General features: G+C 39.9%; 1 protein-coding gene across 1 annotated transcript in view; it reads left to right on the top strand.

Annotated features, from left to right (window-relative positions):
• LARGE1 (LARGE xylosyl- and glucuronyltransferase 1) overlaps positions 1-25634 on the top strand; it is an 852160-nt gene that overhangs the window by 735714 nt on the left and 90812 nt on the right. Inside the window, exon 14 of the transcript XR_010111820.1 lies at positions 15438-15634. The gene's annotated coding sequence lies outside the window, so the exon portion shown is untranslated. The remainder of the gene's footprint in view (positions 1-15437; positions 15635-25634) is intronic.

Genomic DNA, 25634 nt, shown 5'->3' with positions numbered 1-25634 from the left:
GTCACTTATGCTGTGGGACTGTAGAACCCTAATATATAATAAAACATTCTAAACTCAAATATTAAACATTTCAAGTCTATTGGACTACTTATATTTTACCTTAATCGTTTGTTAGTTTCAATATTTGGTTATTGACTGCAAATTAGTCAAGAGTAATATACCCTGTCGGGTGCGGTGGCTCACGCCTATAATCCCAGTGCTTTAGGAGGCCAAGGCGGGGAGATTACTTGAGGTCAGGAGTTTGAGACCAGCCTGGCCAAATTGTGAAACCCCATCCCTACTAAAAATACAAAAATTAGCCGGGTGTGGTTGCATCCAACTGTAATCCCAGCTGCTCAGAAGGCTGAGGCAGGAGAATCTCTTGAACCCGGAGGCAGAGGTGGCTGAGATCGTGCCACTGCATTACAGCCTGGGTAAAAGAGCAAGACTCCATGTAAAAAAAAAAAAAAAAAAAAAAGGCCGGGCATACTGGCTCACGCCTGTAATCCCAGCACTTTGAGAGGCCGATGTGGGTGGATTACGAGGTCAGGAGATCCAGACCATCCTGGCCAACACGGTGAAACTCCATCTCTACTAAAAATACAAAAAATTAGCCGGGTGTAGTGGCGGGCGCTTGTAATCCCAGCTACTCAGGAGGCTGAGGCAGGAGAATGGCATGAACCCAGGAGTCGGAGGTTGCAGTGAGCCAAAATAGCGCCACTGCACTCCAGCCTGGTGACAGAGCGAGACTACATTTCAAAAAAAAAAAGAGTAATGTAGCCTAATAGCCTAACAATGTGCTCACGTGAAGAATGTCTGAGTTCAAAAAATACTCTCTTTGCCACTTCCTAGCAGCGTAACTTCTGACTAGTTAGGTAAGTTTAGTTAGCCTCAATAAAAGATCTTTAAAATGGAGATATGCTCATCAATTGATCTGAGATATGGTATAAAAATGAAAATACATAAAAATAGAATATTATCATGTATACAGTAGATACTCCATAAAATCATGTATCTTTAAAGAGTATGCTAATTAAACTGCTGGATTGGACCTCTTCTTCATAAAAATTTTATCCACTGATTTTAGATTCTATTTTAAATTTATAACTCCATTATTCTTTATGTAGTTTTACATTCTACTGTAAAGAAAAACTTCCCCTTCTTTCCTGTTTATGTATTTACATCAGAATAGACTCATGGGTCTTTAAGCAGCTTTAGTGAGATATAATTAATAAACCTTATAATTTACCCACTTTCAAGTGTGCAGCTCAATGGTTTTTACATTTATAGAGCAGTGCAAATGTCACCACAGGCTAATTTTAGAACCACATCCACAAAAGGATTCCGTACCCACTGGCTGTCACTCCTCATGCCTACTCCCAATCCTAGCCCCCAGAAATCACTAATCTACTTTTTGTCTCTCGATTTGCCTATTCTTGGTATTTCATATGAATGAAATCATACAATATGTGCCCTTTTGTAATAGGCTTCTTTCATTTAGAACAATGTTTTCAAGAGTTATCCAGGTTGCAGCATGTATTCATACTACATTCCTTTTAATTGCCAAATAACATTCTGTTGCGAGGATTTATCACATTTTATTTATTCACTCATCAGTTAACGGATATTTAGGTTGTTTCCACCTTTTGGCTGTTACGAATAATGCTGCTATGAATAATTGTGACACATTTTTGTGTGAACATATGTTTCCAATTCTCTTGGCTCTATGCCTAGGAGTGGAATGGCTGGGTTATATGATTACACTATGGTTAACTTTCTGAGGAACTGCCAGTTTTTCACAGTGCCTAGCAGGCACTAGCAGGTTTTACATTCCCACTAGCAGGTTTGAGGGTATTAATTTCTCTATGATCTAATCAGCACCTGTTATCGTTTTAAAATCATAACCATTCTTGTGGGCCTAAGTGGTATCTAATCGTGGTTTTGATTTGCATTTTCCTATAGCTAATGATGTTGAGCATCTTTTCATGTGCTCTTTGTTTATCATTTACATTTGTTTATTTTATCAACTTTATCAAATTTATACCATTCAAATTTATATCACTGAAGTGTGAAGGGGAGTGTCTTAGTCCATTTCTGCTGCTATTACAAAATAACTGATACTGGGTAATTTGTAAAGACCAGAAATGTATTTCTCACAGGTCTGTAGGTTGGGAGTCCAAGATCAAGGTGCTGGCTGGTGAGGGCCCAGTCTCTCCACTGCCAAGATGGTACCTTGTTGCTGCATCTTCCAAAGAGGAGGACTGCTGTGTCCTCACATGGCAGAAGGCAGAAGGGCAAGAAAGGCAAAATATTGCATGACTTCTCTTTTACGAGGGCCTTACTCCCATTCACAAAGGAAGAGTCCTCATGACCTAATCACTTCTTAAAGGCCCCACCTCTTAATACTGTCACAGTAGCCATTACGTTTCAACACAAATTTTGGAACAGACACCATCATTCAAACCATAGCAGGGGATTAAAGTGGTAAATCAGTAAGGAGGAAATTGTATTTGAAAAACCCTTTGAACCTGCCCACCCTTTCCATAATAAGGAGTCTGCTCGCAGTTGCTAGTCTAATTGAATCCAAATAGAAACCCAGCAAATAAATGGACAACCCCCAAAGTACTTAAATAATAGGGAGAACAAATTGTTGGGATATACAGAAGAGTAAAACACTACATTGATTTAAGGAGCTACCAGGATGCCACAATGTAACTTCATAAAGGCAGAACAACAGAAATATTTCCTTGAACAGTACCTATGCATCTTGTACTGCTCTGCCCTTCTGTCATGAAATTGGCCTCACAGAAAGCATCATGAAGCCATGTAAATTTTCATGTAATAAAAGCAAAAACTTTATATTTCCCAGGGCTATTTGTGTCATTAACCTCACTCTTAATTAATTTGGGAAAGATTTTGCTCAAGAGAAGAAAGATCCAGGTATAAGTGTGTAGGGGGCAAAGGGCTTTTCTAGTGCTCCAACCTCATTCTAAATGACAGCTGTCTTCCTCTGTACATGTGGGTGGTTCTGATTTAGAATAGCTCCTTCACAGCTTTTGCCCCCATAGCTGCATGTGTGGATTGCTATGGTTTGAATATGCCTTCCAAATTTCATGTGTTGGAAACTTTATTCAAAATTTATATGTTGATTGGAGGTGGGATAATGGAGAGGTAATTAGGATTAGATAAGATTCTTCAGGGTGGGGCCCCCATGATGGGACTGTTGGCTTTATAAGAAGAAACATCAAGGCCTGGGCTGACACACATGCTCTTGCCCTCTTGCCGTGTGATGCCCTCCACCCTGTTATGATGCAGCAAGAAGGTCCTCACCAGATGCTGGTTTCATACTCTTGGAATTCTCAGCTTTCAAAACTGTAAGAAATAAATTTCTTTTCTTTATAAATTACCCAGTCTCAGGTATAGCAATAGAAAATGGAGTAAGACATGGATACATATACATTTTATCATAATTCTGGAAACATGAGAGGATGCCAACAGTTTATAGTTGAGTGTTCAAATATAAACTGGTATAATATTTATGGTTTCAGCATTAGTACTAAATTCACATTGGTATACTAGAAATTATTCAACTCTATTATCCTCTTAGGTATATTGAGGAGGAAGAGAATATTCTGTTCTTCAAGTCAGACTTTTTGAAGAAAGGAAAAAATTACTGCTTCTCCCCCAGTTAACTTTCATAAAGCAAAACCCCAAAAAATATAGTTTGAAGAATTCATTTTTCATGTTGTGGGTTCACTTTGGACTCCATCCAAACCCTGTCCCCACTCATCCGCTCTAAGACAGCAGTCCCTGAACCTGTTCATGCCCATTCTAAGCCTCAGCCTCCTTCTGCATAACTTGAGTGCCTTTCTTCATGAGTATCACCTTCACAGGATGCTTGTGTGTTTCAACATCAAAACAAAACTGGTGGATTCCAGGAACAGCATAAAGACTCCAGTGTTCAGATCAAAGTGGCCTTAATGGTTGTGCAGGGCTTCCTTTAAGGCAAGGGGCTGCAAGGGGCCTGGGAAGATATCACTCAGCTTCATGACAAAGGAAAACTTGTGTGTGTATGGACACTGCTCAATATCTTTTGGAAACTCATTTGGCCCTGGTGATCCTAGTGATGCAGGCCTTCCTAAATCATAAAATAAATAAAAGTGGTGTATTAGTCTGTTTTTACACTGCTATAAAGGTACTACCTAAGACCGGGTAATTTACAAACAAAAGAGGTTTAAATGACTCACAGTTCCACATGGCTGGGAGGCTTCAGGAATCTCGCAATCATGGCGGAAAGTGAAGGAGAAGCAAGGTACCTTCTTCACAAGGTAGCAGCAGGAGACAGAGAGAGTGAAGCTGGAAGAGCCACACACTTTTCAAGCACAGATCTTGTGAGAACTCACTGACTACCACGAGAACAGCATGAAGGAATACTGCCCCTACGATCCAATCACCTCCCATCAGGCCCCTCCCTCGACACATGGGAATTACAATTTGAGAAGAGATTTGGGTGGGGATGCAGAGTCAAACCATATCAAGTGAGACGGGGTGATTCTGAGTTGATCCTTTTCACACGAAGTGGTTTCCTACACCATCCCACATCCACCCATTCCAAGCAACTTCTAGTCATCTGTTAAGACTCAACTCAAATATTTCTTCTTTATCTACTTTAGACTGAGATTTTTTTTTCTTTATCCTCTAAGATATGGGAATCACAGCATTATGTGCTAACACTGATCATAGTCCTTGTCATAGGAATTTTGAACATTGAATTAATTCTATATTTTCTCTCTTTTTGTGTTACTTGAGGCAGGAGATACAAAGTCTGCATCTAGATTTAGAGGGTAGATTTTGACATTGAACTGATATGCCATGCATGTTTGTTAAATGAATAATTAAAAGAATAAATGTTCTCTCTAATATATTAAATATCCATATCTATTGTTTTATTTAATAAGGCATTATAATCTTTCTTCATAAGTTATAATTTTTTATTATTATATTTTAAGTTCTGGGGTACATGTGCAGAACGTGCAGGTTTGTTACATACGTATACACGTGCCATGGGGGTTTGCTGCACCCATCAACCCATCATCTACATTAGGTATTTCTCCTAATGCTATCCCTCCCCTAGTCCCCCAGCCCCGACAGGCCCAGTGTGTGATGTTCCTCTCCCTGTGTCCGTGTGTTCTCATTGTTCAACTCCCACTTACAAGTGAGAACATGCGATGATTGGTTTTCTTTCCTTGTGTTAGTTTGCTGAGAATGACAGTTTCCAGCTTCATCCATGTTCCTGCAAAGGACATGAACTCATCCTTTTTTATGGCTGCATAGTATTCCATGGTGTATGTGTGCCACATTTTCTTTATCCAGTCTATCACTAATGGACGTTAGGGTTAGTTCCAAGTCTTCGCTATTGTGAACAGTGCCACAATAAACATACATGTACATGTGTCTTTATAGTAGAATGATTTATAATCCTTTGGGTATATATCCAGTAATGAGATTGCTGGATCAAATGCTATTTCTAATTCTAGATCCTTGAGGAATCGCCACACTGTCTTCCACAATGGTTGAACTAATTTATGCTCCCATCAACAGTGTAAAAGTATTCCTATTTCTCCACATCCTCTCCAGCATCTGTTGTTTCCTGACTTTTTAATGATTGCCATTCTAACTGGAGTGAGATGATATCTCATTACGATTTTGATTTGCATTTCTCTAATGACCAGTGATGATGAGCATTTTTTCATAAGTTTGTTGGCTGCATAAATGCCTTCTTTTGAAAAGTCTCTATTCATATCCTTTGCCCACTTTTTGATGGGGTTGTTTGGTTTTTTTTCTTGTAAATTTGTTTAAATTCTTTGCAGATTCTGGATATTAGCCCTTTGTCAGATGGATAGAGTGCAAAAATTTTCTCCCATTCTGTAGGTTGCCTGTTCACTCTGATGATAGTTTCTTTTGCTGTGCAGAAGCTCTTTAGCTTCATTAGATCCCATTTGTCAATTTTGGCTTTTGTTGCCATTGCTTTTGGTCTTTTGGTCATGAAGTCTTTGCCCATACCTATGTCCTGAATGGTATTGCCTAGGTTTTCTTCTAGGGTTTTTATGGTTTTAGGTCTTACATTTAAGTCTTTTATCCATCTTGAGTTAGTTTTTGTATAAGGTGTAAGGAAGGGGTCCAGTTTCAGTTTTCTGCATATGACTAGTCAGTTTTCCCAGCATCATTTATTAAATAGGGAATCCTTTCCCCATTGCTTGTTTTTGTCAGGTTGGTCAAAGATCAGATGGTTGTAGATGTGTGGTGTTATTTCTGCGGCCTCTGTTCTGTTCCATTGGTCTATGTATCTGTTTTGGTACCAGTACCATGCTGTTTTGGTTACTGTAGCCCTGTAGTATAGTTTTAAGTCAGGTAGCGTGATGCCTCCAGCTTTGTTCTTTTTGCTTAGGATTGTCTTGGCAATGCGGGCTCTTTTTTGGTTTATTTGAAATTTAGAGTAGTTTTTTCCAATTCTGTGAAAAAAGTCAATGGTAACTTGATGGGGATAGCATTGTATCTATATATTACTTTGGGCAGTATGGCCATTTTCATGATATTGATTCTTCCTATCCATGAGCATGGAATGTTCTTCCATTTGTTTGCGTTCTCTTTTATTTCGTTGAACAGTGGTTTGTAGTTCTCCTTGAAGAGGTCCTTCACATCCCTTTTAAGTTCTATTCCTAGGAATTTATTCTCTTTGTAGCAATTGTGAATGGGAGTTCACTCATGATTTGGCTCTCTGCTTGTCTGCTATTGGTGTATAGGAATGCTTGTGATTTTTGCACATTGATTTTGTATCCTGAGACTTTGCTGAAGTTGCTTATCAGCTTAAGGAGATTTTGGGCTGAGATGATGGGGTTTTCTAAATATATAATCATGTCATCTGCAAACAGAGACAATTTGAGTTCCTCTTTTGCTATTTGAATACCCTTTATTTCTTTCTCTCTCCCTTCCCTTCCCTTCCCTTCCCTTCCTCCCTGGCCAGAACTTCCAATACTATATTGAATAGGAGTGGTGAGAGAGGGCATCCTTGTCTTGTGCCAGTTTTCAAAGGGAATGCTTCCAGTTTTTGCCCATTGATTTGTGGATGTTGAACCAGCTTTGCATCCCAGGGATGAAGCCGACTTGATCATGGTGGATTAGCTTTTTGATGTGCTGCTGGATTCGGTTTGCCAGTATTTTATTGTGGGTTTTCACATCGATGTTCCTCAGGGATATTGGCCTGAAATTTTCTTTTTTTGTTGTGTCTCTGCCAGGTTTTGGTATCAGGATGATGTTGGCCTCATAAAATGAGTTAGGGAAGATTCTCTCTTTTTCTATTGTTTGGAATAGTTTTAGAAGGAATGGTACCAGCTCCTCTTTGTACCTCTGGTACAATTCGGCTGTGAATCCGGACATTTTTTGGTTGGTAGGCTATTCATTACGGCCCCAGTTTCAGAACTTGCTATTGGTCTATTCAGGGATTCAACTTCTTCCTGGTTTAGTCTTGGGAGGGTGTATGTGTCCAGGAATTTATCCATTTCTCCTAGATTTTGTAGTTTACTTGCGTAGAGGTGTTTATAGTATTCTCTGATGGTAGTTTGCATTTCTATGGGATCAGTGGTGATATTCCCTTTTTCATTTTTATTGTGTCTATTTGATTCTTCTCTCTTTCCTTCTTTATTAGTCTGGCTAATGGTCAATCTATTTTGTTGTTGATCTTTTCAAAAAAAACAGCTGCTGGATTCATTGATTTTTTGAAGGGTTTTTCATGCCTCTATCTCCTTTGGTTCTACTCTGATCTTAATTATTTCTTGTCTTCTGCTAGCTTTTGAATTTGTTTGCTCTTGCTTCTCTAGTTCTTTTAACTGTGATGTTAGGATGTCGATTTTAGATCTTTCCTGCTCTCTCATGTGGGCATTTAGTGCTATAAATTTCCCTCTACACACTACTTTAAATGTCTCAGAGATTCTGGTATGTTGTGTCTTTGTTCTCATTGGTTTCAAAGAACATCTTTATTTCTGCCTTGATTTCATTATTTACCCAGTAGTTATTCAAGAGCAGTTGTTCAGTTTTCATGTAGTTGTGTGGTTTTGAGTGAGTTTCTTAATCCTGAGTTCTAATTTGATTGCACTGTGGTCGGAGAGCCTGTTTGTTATGATTTCCGTTCTTTTGCATTTGCTGAGGAGTATTTTACTACCAATTATGTGGTCAATTTTAGAATAAGTGCAATGTGGTGCTGAGAAGAATCTATATTCTGTTGATTTTGGGTGGAGAGTTGTCTAGATTTCTATTAGGTCCACTTGGTCCAGAGCTGAGTTCATGTCCTGAATATTCATGTTAATTTTCTGTCTCATTGATCTGTCTAATATTGACAGTGGGGTGTTAAAAATCTCCCATTATTATTGTGTGGGAGTCTAAGTTTCTTTGTAGGTCTCTAAGAACTTGCTTTATGAATCTGGGTGCTCTTGTATTGGGTGCCTATATATTTAGGATAGTTAGCTCTTCTTGTTGCATTGATCCCTTTACCATTATGTAATGGCCTTCTGTGTCTCTTTTGATATTTGTTGGTTTAAAGTCTGTTTTATCAGAGACTAGGATTGCAACCCCTGCTTTTTTTTTTCTTTCTATTTGCTCAGTAAACCTTCCTCCTTCCCTTTATTTTGAGCTTATATGTGTCTTTGCACGTGAGATGGGTCTCCTGAATACAGCATGATGAGTCTTCACTCTTTATCTAATTTGGCCATCTGTGTCTTTTAATTGGGGCATTTAGTCCATTTACATTTAAGGTTAATATTGCTATGTGTGAATTTGATCTTGTCATTGTGATATTTTGCCTGCTAGTTGATGCAGTTTCTTCATAGTGTCGATGATCTTTACAATTTGGTCCGTTTTTGCAGTGGCTGGTACCGTTTATTGCTTTTCATGTTTAGTGCTTCCTTCAGGAGCTTTTGTAAGGCAGGCCTGGTGGTGACAAAATCTCTCAGCATTTGCTTGTCTGTATTTTATTTCTCCTTCGCTTATGAAGCTTAGTTTCGTTCTATATGAAATTCTGGGTTGAAAATTCTTTTCTTTAAGAATGTTGAATATTGGCCCTCACTCTCTTCTGGCTTGTAGGGTTTCTGCAGAAAGATCTGCTGTTAATCGAATGGGCTTCTCTTTGTGGGCAACCCAACCTTTCTCTCTGGGTGCCTTTAACATTTTTTCCTTCATTCCAACCTTGGTGAATCTGATGATTATGTGTCTTGGGGTTGCTCTTCTCGAGGAATATCTTTGTGGTGTTTTCTGTATTTCCTGAATTTGAATGTTGGCCTGTATTGCTAGGTTGGGGAAATTCTCCTGGATAATACCCTGATGTGTGTTTTCCAACTTGGTTCCATTCTCCCTGTCACTTTCAGGCACACCAATCAAATGTAGATTTGGTCTTTTCACATAGCCCCGTATTTCTTGGAGGCTTTGTTCATTTCTTTTTACTCTTTTTTCTCTAATCTTGTCTTCTCACTTTATTTCATTATGTTAATCTTCAATCTCTGATATCCTCTCTTCCACTTGATCAGTTTGACTATTGATACTTGTGTATGCTTCATGAAGTTCTCGAATAGAGCACTAGAATCTTATCACATGATACTTAGCACATTATTCTTAGGAGGTGAAATATACTAGAGTAATTAGAGTTCCTAGGATAGGGGTGGAGAATTCGCATCATAGACAATATCCAGAAAAAATTCTATTGCAGAGAAATTTGGGGAAGCCTCAGGAAGCTTACAATCATGAAGGAAGGGGAAGGGGAAGCAAGTACCTTCTTCACAAGGCAGCAGTAGAGAGAGAGAGAGAGTGAGCAGGGGAAACTTTCACTTTTTAGCCATAATATCTCATGAGAACTTCCTCACTGTCATGAGAACAGCATGGGAGAAACCACCATTTCAAAACCAATCATGCCTTCCCAACAGTCCCTCAAAGTCTTAACTCATTCCAGCATTAACTCAAAAGTCCAAGTCCAAAGTCTCATCTGAGACAAAGCAAGTCCCTATGAGCCTGTAAAATAAAAAGCAAGTTAGTTACTTCCAAGATACAATGGGGGTACAGGCATTGGTAAATATTCCCATTCTAAATGGGAGAAATTGGCCAAAACAAAGGAAAGTCTGAAACCCAGCAGGGCATTCATTAAATCTTAGAGCTTCAATACAATCTCCTTTGATTCCATGTCGCACATCCAGGGCAGGCTGATGCAAGAGGTGGGTTTCCATGGTCTTGGGCACCTATGCCCCTGTGGCTCTGCAGGGTACAGCCCCTGTGGATGCTTTCACAGGCTGGCATTGAGTGCCTGTGGTGTTTCCAGGTGTATGGTGCCTCTGTCAGTGGACCTACCTTTCTGGGGTCTGGAGGACAATGGTCCTCTTCTCACTAGGCAGTGCCCCAGTGGGGACTCTGTGTGGGGACTCCAACCCCACATTTCCCTTCCTCACTGCCTAGCAAATGTTCTCCATGAGGGCTCTACCCTTGCAGCCAGCTTCTGCCTGGATATCCAGGCATTTCCTTACATCCTCTGAAATCTAGGTGGACATTCCCAAATCTCAGCTCTTATCTTCTGTGCACTCTCAGGCCTATCACCACGTGGAAGCTGCCAAGGCTTGGGGCTTGCATCCTCTGAATCAATGGCATGAGCTGTACTTTGGCCCTTTTAGCCACAGCTGCAGCTGTAGTGGCTGGGATGCAGGGCACCAAGTCCTGAAGCTACACAGAGCAGTGGGGCCCTGGGTGCAGCCCACAAAACCACTTTTCCCTCCCAGGCCTCTAGGCCTGTGATGGGAGGGGCTGCTGTGAAGGTCTCTGACATGCCCTGGAGACATTTTCCTCATTGTCTTGGCTATTAACATTCAGGTCCTCATTATTTATGCAAATTCCTGCAGCAGGCTTGAATTTCTCCACAGAAAATGGGTTTTTGTCTTCCACCACATGGTCAGGCTGCAAATTTTCCAAACCTTTATGCTCTACTTCCCTTTTAAACATAAGTTCCAATTTCATACCATCTCTTCGTGAACCCATATGACTGAATGCTTTCAGAAAAAGCCAGGTCACATCTTGAATGCTTCGCTGCTTAGAAGTTTCTTCTACCAGACACCCTAAATTATCTCACTCAAGTTTAAAGTTCCACAGATCTCTATGGCAGGGGCAAAATCCTGCCAGTTGCTTTACTAAAGCATAGCAAGAGTGACCTTTGCTCCAGTTCCCAAAAACTTCCTTATCTCCATCTGAGACCACCTCAGCCTGGACTTTATCGTCCATATCACTATCAGCATTTTGGTCAAAACCATCCAACAAGTCTCTAGGAAGTTCCAAACTTTCCCACATCTTCCTGTCTTCTTCTGAGCCCTCCTAACTGTTCCAACCTCTGTCTTTTACCCAGTTCCAAAGTTGCTTCCACATTTTCAGGTTACCTTTATAGCAGTACCCACTTTATAGCAGTACCACTGATGGTACCAATTCTCTGTATTAGTCCATTCTCACACTGCTATAAAGATACCAAGATGGGGTAATTTTTAAAGGAAAGAGATTTAATTGACTCAGCAGTTCTGCGTGATTGGGGAGGCCTCAGGAAACTCACACTCATGGCAGAAGGCAAAGGGGAAGCAAGTACCTTCTTCCCAAGGGGGCAGGAGAGAGAGAGTGCAGGGGAAACTACAACTTTTAAACCATCAGATCTTATGATATCTCCCTCATTGCCACGAGAACAGCATCGGGGAAACCACTCCAATGATCCAATCACCTCCCACCAGTCTCTCCTCCGACACGTGGGGATTACAATTCCAGATGAGATTTGGGTAGGGACACAAGCCAAACCATATCAAGCTAGCTCTATGAAGTCTCCTTTATTTATTTTTATGTTAATTTATTTATTTTTGAGACAGAGTCTTGCTTTATCATCCAGGCCAGAGTGCAGTGGCATGATCTCGGCTCACTATAACCTCCATCTCCTGGGTTCAAGCGATTCTCCTGCCTCAGCCTCCTGAGTAGCTGGGATTACAGACGTGCACCACCATGCCCGACTAATTTTTGTATTTTGAGTAGAGACGGGGATTCATCATGTTGGCCAGGCTGGTCTAGAACTCCTGAACTCAAGTGATCCCCCCACCTCGGCATCCCAAAGTACTGGCATGTGTCACCAGCCCAGGGCAATAATCTCATTTATGAGGGCTGCCCTCATGATCTAATCACCCCAGAAGACTCCACCTCCTAATACCATCATGTTGGAGCTTAGGTTTCAACACATACATTTAAGGGGGACACAAATATTTGGACCATAGCAAGTTCCTTAGCAGTAACTTGAATAGATAGATATCTAGGTATCTAAAGGTTAAAAGGATTTCCCTGGTGTCTCAGTGCTATGTAAAACCTCAGGACATTTTTTTCTTCTTTTTTTGAGACAGAGTCTTGCTCTATCACCCAGGCTGGAGTGCATTGGCAAGATCTTGGCTCACTGCAACCTCCACCTCCCAGGTTCAAGCAATTCTCCTGCCTCAGCCACCCTAATAGCTGGGACTACAGGCACGTGCCACCACACCCAGCTAATTTTTTGTATTTTTAGTAGAGGCGGGGTTTCACCATTTTAGCCAGTATGATCTCAATCTCCTGACCTCATGATCCGCCCGCCTCAGCCTCCCAAAGTGCTGGGATTACAGTTGTGAGCCACCGCGCCCAGCCCCTCAGGACATTTTTATAACTCTGGGTTATCTATTACTGAGGTTCAATTATTCACTTTTGTTCATTAAGTTTTGAAGCTTAAAGGTAAAACTTAGCTGACTAAAACAAGAAAATATATGATTTATAGCCTGAAAGTCATGTCTGGTATATGCATGTTAATTTGGCTCCCTTCTTTGTGGGCTTGACTCTAGTTGCAACCCACATCAAGCACAAATTCTTAGCAAGACTTTCCCATAACAAGAAGCACTGTCTCCAAGCAGAATTTTAGGGCCCACATGGGAAGATGATGAAATGTTTTACTACCTCATTATACATAAGACCTAATTCAATCCTTATTTTACCAAGACAATATCTATCATCAATTACATATGACTTTGTAACAGGACAGATTTTTAAAATCTTTATCATATCTTATACAAAAGCAAATGATAACTGTTTGACACTCCTGCATTCAAAAATATTCCGGAAATGGAGTCATTGCTCACATGCTCTGGGTTGCTTCCTAGGCATTTATAGTCCAGTGGTGGGTCAAGCAATTTTATTCTTATCTTTGACAATCATCAGTGTGCTATTTGGCCTTGCACTGCAGGCCAAGTGCTGGTTTACAGGAAAAGACCCAGGGATTATTTACTGTTGAATTATAGTTCTTCTGCTTTACTATGTTCAATGCTGCTCCACCACTCCAACTCAGAATTAAATTCTAATATCTTCTTGTAAAACAGTCTTCTTCTTATACACTTGTATATTTGATGTAGATATTAAAGGAGACATTTGAACTAGACCTTAGGAAATGGATGAGTTCATCAAAGATCAGGAACATAAGAATTCCAGGCAGAAAGAACAAAATAAGGGTAATGGGAAAAAACTTGGAATGTTATGTAAATAGTTTGCTTTGTATGAAGTATAATATATAGTAGATATTTTCCTTATAAGGTTGTTATGAGGATTAAAAGAGATGGCATGCATATTAAACAGTAACTAACATTAATTAGCATTTCATGCTTTATGTTTATTAGACCGTTTTGAATATGTAGCACTTAATGTTAGTTTCTTCCTGCACATTTTTCTCATTGGAAATTGCCTCCAATTCTAGACTTTTTGATCTGCATTTGACTTCCTATACCGAAAATGGTTTGTGATAACTCCTAACCTGTGGTTCAGCACAAGGAATACATCTTCAAATAGAAGTCAGGGTAGGAGGTAGCATGGCCTCTTTACTTTGGCCTTATATATACAGCTACTCCTAGAACAGACATGCTGGAAGGAAAATCTAAAAAATGGCCTAGGAATTATAATCTATAATCCTATCCACGCTGAGATCCAGAGCCAGTAAGAATGGGTGAATCTACCTTGTGGTTAAATATTAATCTTGTTGCTGGCAGCTGGTTGTACCAGGGGTAAATATCTGAAGAGGCAATATTGTACTGTTTACTTAAGGCCTTGATAGGGTGATCAGAGACGGGTCCAAGCCTTAGACCCCACAGCTAGGCGTGCCAGAAAGAACTCCTGGAGAAGGTTCACCCACTAAAAGGAAAAAGACTTTTGTCTTAAGAATGGCTGGTAGGAGGCTGACCCAGGTTGTGGGAGGGGCAGCTTCCTGCTTCAAATATTTGCAGGAGGGTGGGTGGAAAGCATCATTTTGTTAATTGGGGTATGCAGATCCTGGTGCCAACAATTTGTTTTTTCTGACATTATCTCCTGAGGCTACTGCTCTAGGGGAGAGAATGAACAGAGTAAATGCCAGCCAGAGTAAGGTTGCTTCTTGTAGGTTGCTGTACTCCAAGGCTTAGCTGGAAATGAAAAGCAAAAGCCAAGGGCAGAGCTTGGAGAAATGAGTAGATGACAATTAACTAATCAAAAACACTATGGTTAAGAACTCGGATTCCTGGGAAACCTGGGATTAGAATCCTGTCTCAGGCTTTTAACTAGCAATCTGGTTGGGAATAAGTAGGATTACTTCTTCGAATCTCAAATTATTAGTCTGTAAAATGCAACAGGAACCTTACCTGTTAGGAATAAATTGAAACATAGAATGGGTGAATGGATACTTAGCAGGCAACTAATAGGGTCTTATGGGTATTAAGCCATAGAAACTGCTCCTCCGAACCATACCCTTGCCCCTTGCTCTAACAGTGGCCAAAATATGCACTATACATCGAATGCAAAATATGCATTTAATAGTATGTATTCACAACTTCATGTGACTTTGAACAAATTTTCTTCATCTCTCTGGGATATGTGCTTTCCTAGCTGTACTGTAAGTTGTAAAATTGAAGTGATAGAAGGGGCTATAATTAAGACTTTTTTAGTATGGAGAAAAATGTTCAGACATAATCACAAAAAGGAATGAGAACTTTCCTGGTCCCCTCAGTTTCAAGTGGCAAGAGGCTTCCAATTAGATCTGATTTTCTGACATCCTCTCCTGGAAATTCCTAGGATATGGCAGAATACTGGAAATGTGATAGACTTTCAATAAGAAGTTGTTGACCAATTAATGGATTATTAATCTTTACTGCTTTTGGAATTACATTCACATTGATAAATTGGGTTACTCTTAATGTTATGCATGTAATGATCTTAGGGAAAAATATACTGGAGAAGGGGGAGTTTCGTTCTGAAATTTAGACCCACTTGAGGAATTGAAGTGTGTGGTTACTCTTAGCCAGTATAATTGCATAGAACAAATAACCACAGAACACACTTTGAATCAACCCTTTCTCATTCTCTTTTGCTTCTAGCTTTGATTTTAGCCAGACCCTATCTCCCATCATCAGCTGCAAGACGACAGTTCCAAACACATGCCTGTAATTGTCCTCGGCGTTGGCTTCCTTCTCGAGGACTTGGGTACTGTTCTTCATGAGCCCTAATTTTACAGCATGTTGGAACGGCTCAACGTTGAAGCCAAAGTGGTATGTGCCAGGTGAACATCCTCAAGGTAAGATTGAAGTGGTACATGCCAGGTGAACATCATCCCCGTGGTAAGATTGAAGTAGTACATGGCAGGTGAACATCCCTGTGGAAAGATTGAAGTGGTACATGCCAGGTGAACATCCCCGTGGTAAGATTGAAGTGGTACATGCCAGGTGAACATCCCCGTGGTAAGATTGAAGTGGTAGGTGCAGATGAACATCCCCGTGGTAAGATTAAGGTGGTACATGCCAGGTGAACATCCCTGTGGTAAGATTGAGGTGGTACATGCAGGGGAACATCCCCTTGGTAAGATTGAAGTGGCCCTGATGATTATGCAACACTTCCTTGAAGACAATGGGCTGGGAGGGGCCTGGGATGGGATCCCTCAGCTTCACTGCAAAGGCAGACTTGAGTGGGGAAGGACTTCTCAATGTCTCCTGGAGTTCCAGGTGGCCCTAGGTATCCTGGATGGCGTGGGAGTCTTAAACACCAAGGTAAACAGAAACGGGATATTTGAAATTCATGCATTTCACAGTTTATTAATTTCTTTCCATTTTAACCCTCCTTACTAACATTCATTTACCCTTCAAGAATCATCGTAAGCATCATTTTCCCAGGAAGTCCTTTCCTCTATGCCATCAGAATAGCAAAATCTAGTGTTTACTCTGGCCACAGCGTTTACCGCACTGAATAATAATCTCTCCTCTATGTACCTGTTTTGTTTCCTTAAACAGGCCATAGCAGGTATTTTACTTGATTTTGTTCCTGAAGTGCTACCATACAGTGTCCAGCATAGAGTTGGTACTCTTGGTGTTTTTCTGAAGCAATGATGGAATAAATAGTTGCTTAGATTGTCAAATTCATCTCATATGTTTGATCATATGATTTTATTATCACAAACAGCAGTTAAGGACTCGAAGGAAACGTTGACCCAGGGAAGTCCAGGGATTGTTATCATATCAGAGATAAAAGGGATGTTAGAGTGATGTTTTCCCAGCTGGGCTGTGTGTGATACAATCAGCTGTAGAGCCTGTGAATAACCCAGTGTCCTCGCTAATAATGCCGTGACCTTCTAAATCAGAATTTTGGGGGTTTGGATCTAAACCTGCATATTAGTAAAGGTCCCTAGATGATTTTGAAGCACAGCTAGATTTAAAAATCGCAGATGAGGAATCAAACCGGTGAGTGGCTTCCCGTGAGGTTCAAATGGCAGAGCATTTTCTCAGAACCTATGGGAGATCTCCTAATACTGTATCCAAGGTTGTTGTTGGTGACACCAAACTGCAGCAAATCCCTGGACTTGCAGCAAACTCACCAGTGCTCCAGTGTTAACAATGGGTGAGCACAGAGCAACTATGCCACTTCAAAGAGCACACCAATTTTAATGCTATCTCAACTATCATCAAGATTTTTCCTTAATCATATAAACATCAAATTGTGGCTTCTTCAGGATCTATCCCCGAAGTTCTTCTGGGGTAAAATCAAAGCATCTATTCTTTCTATAATTTAAACTTTTATTTTAGATTCAGTGGTACACATGCAGATTTGTTACATGGGTTTATTGCACAATGCTGAGGTTTGGGATACGATTGGTCCCGTCACTCAGGTAGTGAGCATAGTATCCATAGTTAGTTTTTCCACCCTCCCTTCCTCCTGCCTCTAGTAGTCCCCATTGTCTATAGTTGCCATCTTTTTGCCCATGAGTACCCAATGTTTAGCTCCCACTTGTAAATGAGAATGTGCGGTATTCGGTTTTCTGTTCCTCAGCATATGTTTTAAGGACCTATGTGCTTACCTGTGCTTGGGATGAGAGTTTGTGGTAGTTTTTTTTTTTTTTTTTTTAATTCTTGTCTTGGCCGAGTGCAGTGGCTCACACCTGTAATACCAGCACTTTGGGAGGCCATGGCAGGTGGATCATCTGAGGTCAGGAGTTTGAGACAAGCCTGACCAACATGTGAAACCCCCTTCTCTATTTAAAAATACGAAAATTAGCCAGGTGTGGTGTTGTGTGCCTGTAATCCCAGCTACTTGGGAGGCTGAGGCAGAAGAATCACTTGAACCTGGGAGGCAGAGGTTGCAGTGAGCTGAGATCGCACCACTGCACTCCAGCCTGGGTGACAGAGCGAGACTCTGTCTCAAAAATAAAAATATACATAAAAATAAAAAAATAAAAACAAAATCTTACATTGATTATTACTGCTTGTCAGAAACACCTGTATATTTTCACTGGTTTATGGATATTTCAATAGAAGAAAAACAAGAAAAGAAATAACCAATAACATCTGAATGTTTTATTTTCTCACCTGGAGTGCCGCTCATCCCTGGAAGACGTACATGGGGACTTCGAGCTCCTGGGAATCTATGAGAATTGCAGAACCTTGACATTTCTGAAGAGTTGACATCAGCTCCCACTGATAAAACAGACAAAGCGAAAAGTCAGACATCGACAGCAGGAGATCAATGGATAAAAACGGACATAAACTGCAAGATGTTTCTGCTCCTCGTGAAGGATTATGTTCCCAGCACTGTTAGGGGGCAGCAAACTCACAATCCCAAGAAATAATTTTGAGTTTGGTCATATTCATGCTCTCCTCCTACCTCCCTTCTTAATGGGGCACAAACAGGGAGAAAGGCGACCTATAGCTACCTGGTATTTGATGTTAATATTGTTTGCTGAAACTTGAACTTCTGCTGACGTAGAGGTTTTCTCGAGGACACTCAAGCCTTTGACTCTTTAAGTAAATATACTAAGTGGTGCTATCTTTGTTATGATTTGGCACTGATAGCCCACACAATTAAGCATGGAATTTCCTCAAAAACAAGCCAATTGGGAGTTTCATTTACTATTCACCACTTGCTAAATGTTTCCCTCATATCTGTGTCGTAAATTTCTTTTTATTCTTACAGAATAGCTAGAGATCACCAGTTTAAGAAATCCTACAAGACTTTTTCCATGAGAGCTATGCACTCTCTCTCCAGCATCACCTCTCCATCTGCTTTTCACGATGCATTTCTTACACTGGAATGTGATAAAACCGTACACTGCACTTAGCCCTTCCCCGTAAAGGGGCGATGAGCTGTTTAAGCGTAAAGGGGTAGTTACTAAGCCCATGCCATCGTCTGTATTAAGTCTTATTTTTGTATTTCTACATGGGTGGAAAGAGAGCCTGTTAAGTGAATGTACCTGTAATGGACAAATTCATGCCAAACAGTGGAGTAGCTTTCAATTATTTTGGAGCCAAAGACCTTCACTTCATTCTGGAGTATTGAAACACAAAGATGGTCATTGGAAATGTTGGAAACTGTTTTTTTTCCTACATCAGTAAAAGCATACCACACTTCATTTTAAAATGTAATACAGAGTTATAGAAAATATATTCAAGGCCCAAGTGACAAATTGGTAAATAGCAAAAAGAATCAGAGCTTGAACAATTTACTTAGTTCTTCTGAGCACACTTTTCCAACCTGCGACATGGGGACAATGAGGGCTGCCCAAGACGACTGTGTTAAGGATCTGTGATAATTTATATGATGTATCTAGTACAGTGTTGGACTTAAAAGAAACTCATAATATTTGAGAATATATGCAAATGCTGGATTTTCATGGAATGACAGACACCCCTTTACTCACATTGATTAAGCAGTGCAATTACAACGTAGACATGAGAAGAGAATCTGAGAAGACACCTCTATTTATGGGTACCGGCATGAGCAAACACTAAAGGAAATTTTCCCAGAGGACTGTAATCCACCTCCAACACTAATGAAAGAACTTTGTAAGCATACACGTCCAAGTGTTAACCTTTTAATTGGTGACAATCTCCTTATTATGAAAGTTTTAAGAGGTACTTAGTGTGCCATAACATTTTGTCATAAGTGTACAATTCAGTAATTTTCAGTCAATTGTTAGAGCTGTGCAACCACTGCCACAATTCAATTTTAGAATATTTCCATCACCCCGAAAAGGCTTCATGTGCCAATTTACAGACATCCTCTATTTTCACCCCAACCTCCAGGCAGCCATTCTTTCTTCTGTAGATAAGCAAGCCATCAGTAACTTCCTTGCCAGCAAAGTTGATCCTGATTTATGATTTTTCTGATACTTTAAGTAAAGAGAAAGAAAAGTCATAGGGAAGATGATATAGTTTGGCTGTGTTCTCACCCAGATCTCATCTTGAATTGTAGTTCCCATCATCCCCACATGTCATGGGAGGGACCTGGTGGGAGGTAATTGAATCACTGGGGCAGTTACCGCCGTGCTGTTCTGTGATAGTGACTGAGTTCTCATGAGATCTGATGGTGTGATAAGGGGCTTTTCCTCCTTTGTTCAGCACTTTTCTCTCCTGCCGCCCTGTGAAGAGGTGCCTTCCACCATAATTGTAAATTTCCTGAGGCCTTGCCTGCCATGCTGAACTGTGAGTCAATCAAACCTCTTTTCTTTATAAATCATGCAGTCTCGGGCAGTTCTTTATAGCAGTGTGAGAATGGACTAATACAGTAAATTGGTATTATCTCATTATAATGAGAGTGGGGTGCTACTGTAAAGATACCTGAAAATGTGGAAGCAACTTTGGAACTGGGTAACAGGCAGAGGTTGGAACAGTTTGGAGGGCTCAGAAGACAGAAAAATGTGGGAAAATTTGGAACTTCCTAGAGACTTGTTGAATGGTTTTGACCAAAAGGCTGATAGTGATATGGACAATGAATTCCAGGCAGAAGTGGTCTCAGATGGGGATGAGGAACTTCTTGGGAACTGGAATAAAGGTGGTTCTTGAAATGCTTTAGCAAACAGACTGGAAGCATTTTGTCCCTCCCCTAGAGATCCTCATCCTCTAGACCCCAGAATGGTTGGTCCACCAACAATTTAGACCAAGTCACAGACACTCAATGCCAGCCCATGAAAGCAGCTGGGAGGGGGGCTGTATTATGCAAAGCCATAGGGGCAGAGCTGCCCAAGGCTGTGAGAGCCCACCTCTTGCATCAGCATGACCACAATGTAAGACATGGAATCAAAGAAGATCATTTTGGAACTTTAAGGTCTCATGACTGCCCTATTGGATTTTGGACTTGCAATGGGGCCTGTAACCCTTTTGTTTTGGCCAGTTTCTCCTATTTGGAGCAGATGTATTTACCCAATTCTTGTACCCCTATTGTATCTAGGAAGTAACTAACTTGCTTTTGATTTTACAAGTTCATCGGTGGAAGGATCTTGCCTTGTCTCAGATGAGACTTTGGACTTGGACTTTTATTGGGTTAATGCTGGAATGAGCTAAGACTTTGGGGGACTGTTGGGAAGGCATGATTGTGTTTTGAAATGTGAAGAAGACATGAGATTTGGGAGGGGCCGGGGGCAGAATGATATGGCTTGGCTCTGTATCCCCACCCAAATCTCATCTTGAATTCTAGTTCCCATCATCCCCATGGGTCGTGGGAGGGACCTGGTGGGAGGTAATTGAATCATGGAGGTGGTTACCCCCATGCTGTTCTCATGATAGTGAGTGAGTTCTCACAAGATCTGATGGTTTTATAACGGGCTTTTCCCCACTTGCTCGGCATTTCTCTCTCCTGCCACCCTGTGAAGAGGTGCCTTCCATGACTGTAAGTTTCCTCAGACCTCCCCAGCCATGCTAAACTGTGAGTCAGTTGAACCTCTTTATAAATTACTCAGTCTCAGGCAGTTCTTTATAGCAGCATGAGAATGGACTAATACAGAGGAAAAACCACACTCACTTTTAAAACATGTTTTCCAATGTCAGACGGAGAAAGGGAAATTCAAATCTTCACTCTGCTACTTTCATCCTGGGAGATCTGGCCCAGGCCAACTTCCCTTCACTCAGCCTGAGATCTAGAGAAGTGCAATAAATGCTACACTCCTTGTCAGCCAGCTGTGAAGCTTAAAGCAAATGCTGTATGAAAAGGGTCTATCACTATGTCTGGAACATAGGGTGTGTTTCCTATATGCACATTACTGCCTCCACGCAACCTCCCATCTCCTATGCATGCACTGTGCTGATTTCTGAACAGGAGAGGACTGCCACTAAAAGTGTTAACAATCACTCACATGACAACACAGAGCATCTGTCACAGTAATTTTAAGGTGGATATAAAAATTACATAGAGTCTCCAGACATGTCTGCTTCATGTCTCTAATCCCATTTTCATGACAACTTTGTGAAGTGAAGAAGAGAATCATATTGTATTCTACATTGTAGAGAACGGGAAATAGAAAGCCAGCAAGGTAGAGTGGTTGGACTCCCCCAAAGTCAGCTAAGTAATGGAGGAGCCAAGTATGAAACTCCTAGCTGATTTTTTCTCTCATTCAACAATATGGAAGGGTCAGCGTCTGAATGCAGATACACAGACTCATTAACTCTTCCTCCTTCCAACTGTCCTCAACATACACATACACACACAAAGTCCAAACAAAAAATGTAATTCAAATAGGTTCCCACTAAAACCAAGAGAGATATCAATTGATTTGCTCAGCATTTAGAACATTGAACTTGTCATATATTTTAAGGACACTACAACTGTAATGTAAAGCTTAACACTGAATGTGCTGTAGGCTTTTATTGAAGTTGATTATGCTACTTTGTGTCCCCTATGTGAAAACTTATGGGAAAGATTTCCCTCTGTATAAGTTCAAGTCCCTCAAGTAATTGATATATCTTTCTTTTATGCAAATGCTAAGTGCATAAGTTATTTTGTTTCTCTTTTTGATTTGAGTGTTGTTTTTTTTTTTTTTTACCACTAATAGTTTCAGATCCAAATTTTCAGGTAAAATTTAAAATTGATTGCCAGGCATTGTGGCTCACACCTATAATCCCAGCACTTTGGGAGGCTGAGGCGGGTGGATCACAAGGTCAGGAGATCGAGGTCATCCTGGCTAACACGGTGAAACCCCGTCTCTACTAAAAAAAAATACAAAAAATTAGCCAGGTGTGGTGGCGGGTGCCTGTAGTCCCAGCTACTCAGGAGGCTGAGGCAGGAGAATGGCGTGAACCTGGGAGGCGGAGCTTGCAGTGAGCCGAGATTGTGCCGCTGCACTCCAGCCTGGGTGACAGAGAAAGACTCCATCTCAAAAAAAAAAAAAAAAATTTTAAATTGATCTAGGTACCAAGAGGCAGAGTAACTACATTTAAACCTATCAGTCTATCAATGCGTATTTGCGTTGTCTTTTAATTTTTTTCATTCCTAATTTTTATCTGGTAAAATGTTTTAAATTTATTTTATGATTGCACACTAGGGACCTTAAATACTCCACAGAAAAAGGTGAGCAGGAGGAAGAGAGAGTGACAACAGATAATAAATGAATATATATGTGAATGAAAAGTGTACAGATATTTTGCTTTTGTCAAAGACTGAGAACTTCAAATTGAAATTAGTATATACAACAAATATTATGTGTTAGATTTTGATTTTATGTTATAATTAGTTAAATAGTGAAATAAGTCAGAGAACTGTCAGACAATTAGAGAATGTGGAGAAAAGGCCAAGATAGAAGAGAATGATGGAATCAGAAAGGGGAAGTGACAGGAAGACACAGCCACACCCAGATGGGCAGAGAGAAGAAATGAGGGTTTGAAACAGGGATGAAGACAAAGAGGGCCCAGAGAATCTGCAAGTGTTGATATATTTGATTATAGGGATGAGAATATTAATATTAGGTTATATATCAGAGTACTGATAAAAAATATACATTCTATAGTCAAATGTATAAACATTTTGCATTATTTAACCTTCTGCTTTTTGAATGTCACAGTTTCCCTGGACTAATTTGGTACAATATAATTCATTACCTATTGACAACCTAAGGTTTTATCTACATTTAACTTCTAATTCCACCCTATTCTATCTGCCATATCTGATTGAAGAACTAAGATGGAATTTATCCCTTTGTCCAGTGTTACGGGAAAATTGTATCTCAGGATAGTTTTGATGATAAAATAAATTGCAAGTGATAGCAGAAGACATTACTTTGGATAGTTACTTGTATCAACATGTGGGGCTCAATTCTTTATCAGTTAACACTGATTACAGTTACCTACAATTCCCATGGAGAGGCCTCTTCCTTATATTCTGAATATCCTGATATTCAGATGGAAGTTTTTGTATTATAATAAATATGCTTCTGGTCATTTCATTCTTCTCTCACCTGCCTTTCTTTCAAAGCTAGAGGGAAGATGTTATAATATATCAATTGTTCTTAATATTTATTTTTTTGTTCATGTCTGAGGCCAACAACCTAAGTTGGTTTCTAACTAGAGTGAAGTTGTGTCAATTGATGTTCAAACATAGGCTCTATTTGTTAGTCGTTCATTTATTTTTCTCTTACTGCCTTCTTTTGCAATAATTGAGCAGTTGTTTCAAAAGATTTAAATTTATCTCCACTATTGGTTTGTTATCTACACCATTTTGTTTTATTATTTTAGAATGCTGTTGCAATGTATAGAATATACATTTTCAACTCAGCACAGTATAATTACAAATAATATTATACCACATCACTTAGTGGATAAGAACTTCAATGTAGTATAATTTCATTTCCCTTCTCTCATTCTTTCTAATATTTTTGACATGTTTTACACACTCATATATTTTAAATATACAATACACTGTTATTTTTCTTATTTTCAATAATTATCTTTTAAAGTGATTAAATGAAGAATATATTTTGCATTGTTCTGCAAATTTACTATTTTTGGTATTCTTCATTTATTCATGTAAATCTGAGCTTCCTTCTTCACCTTGACTTTTCAAGATTATTTTTACTGGGTCTACAAATCTAGGTTGGCAGTCATTTCCTTTCATCACTCTAAAGATGTAATTCCTTTGTCTTCTGAATTTCGTAATTTCTTTTGTGAAAGCTAGTTTTTCTTGAAAAGTAATGTATTATTTTTATCTGATTGCTATCAGATTTTCTCTTTGTAAAATTAAAGCTATGATAAGTACTAAAAGAAGGGTATCATGATGTTTCAATAATACAAAAAAAGGAGGATTTGTACAAGTCAGTTCGATCATCCTTCATGAGTATTTTTACTCATCAACATTGTTGATAGTGGTATGGAAGTATGGATAAGTAGGAGGAAAATGAGTTTTATGCAGAGGTAAGACAATGAGCAGTGGTTCTCTGTTGGTACAAGCATGTTACTGAGGACTAAAAGGCAGTTTAGTTAGAGCTGTAAATAATACAAGGAAGGGACTGAGATGCAAATGGGAAGTGGGGAGGGGCCAGGCCATGTGCAACATTGTAAGCCATGCAAAGAAATTGGTCTTTATCCTTAAAAAAGTGGGAAAACATTAAAGAGTTTTTAAGCATGGGATACCATGACCAGATTTCCATTTTTGAAAGCTCACATGGGTTAATAGGTAGAGTGGCTGAAAAAAGTATCAACTTAAAAAGGACCAGAAGGTTAATCTCTCAGCTTTTTATACATGAAAGTCATCAAGTTATCTTACTTACTTCATAATGATTATTCACTCACTTTGGACTCTGAGCTCACTTGATGAATTATCCTTCTTTTGTAATACTACAAAAGGCCAGTCTTTATTAACTATGATATTAGTCCATTTTCATCCTGCTGATAAAGACATACTTGAGACTGGGCAATTTACAAAAGAAAGGTTTATCGGACTTACAGTTCCATGTGGCTGTAGAGGCCTCACAATCACGGCAGAAGGTGAAAGGCGTGTCTCACATGGCGGCAGACAAGAGAAGAGTGCTCATGCAGGGAGACTCCCATTTTTAAAACCATCAGATCTCGTAAGACTTATTTGATATCATGATAACAGCACAGGAAAGACCTGCCACCATGATTCAATTACCTCCCACTGGGTTCCTCCCACAACACATTGGAATTGTGGGAGTTACAATTCAAGATGAAATTTTGGTGGGGACACAGCCAAACCATATCATTCTACCCCTGCCCCCACCAAATCTCATGTCCCCACATTTCAAAACCAGTCATGCCTTCCCAATATTTCCCCAAAGTCCTAACTCATTTCAGCATTAACTTAAAAGTCCA

This window comes from Pan paniscus, chromosome 23 (assembly GCF_029289425.2).
Source record: "Pan paniscus chromosome 23, NHGRI_mPanPan1-v2.0_pri, whole genome shotgun sequence".
In the NCBI taxonomy this organism is placed as follows: Eukaryota; Metazoa; Chordata; class Mammalia; order Primates; family Hominidae; genus Pan; species Pan paniscus.
The sequence above is the reverse complement of the archived record's forward strand: the minus strand, read 5'-3'. Positions and strand labels throughout refer to the sequence as shown.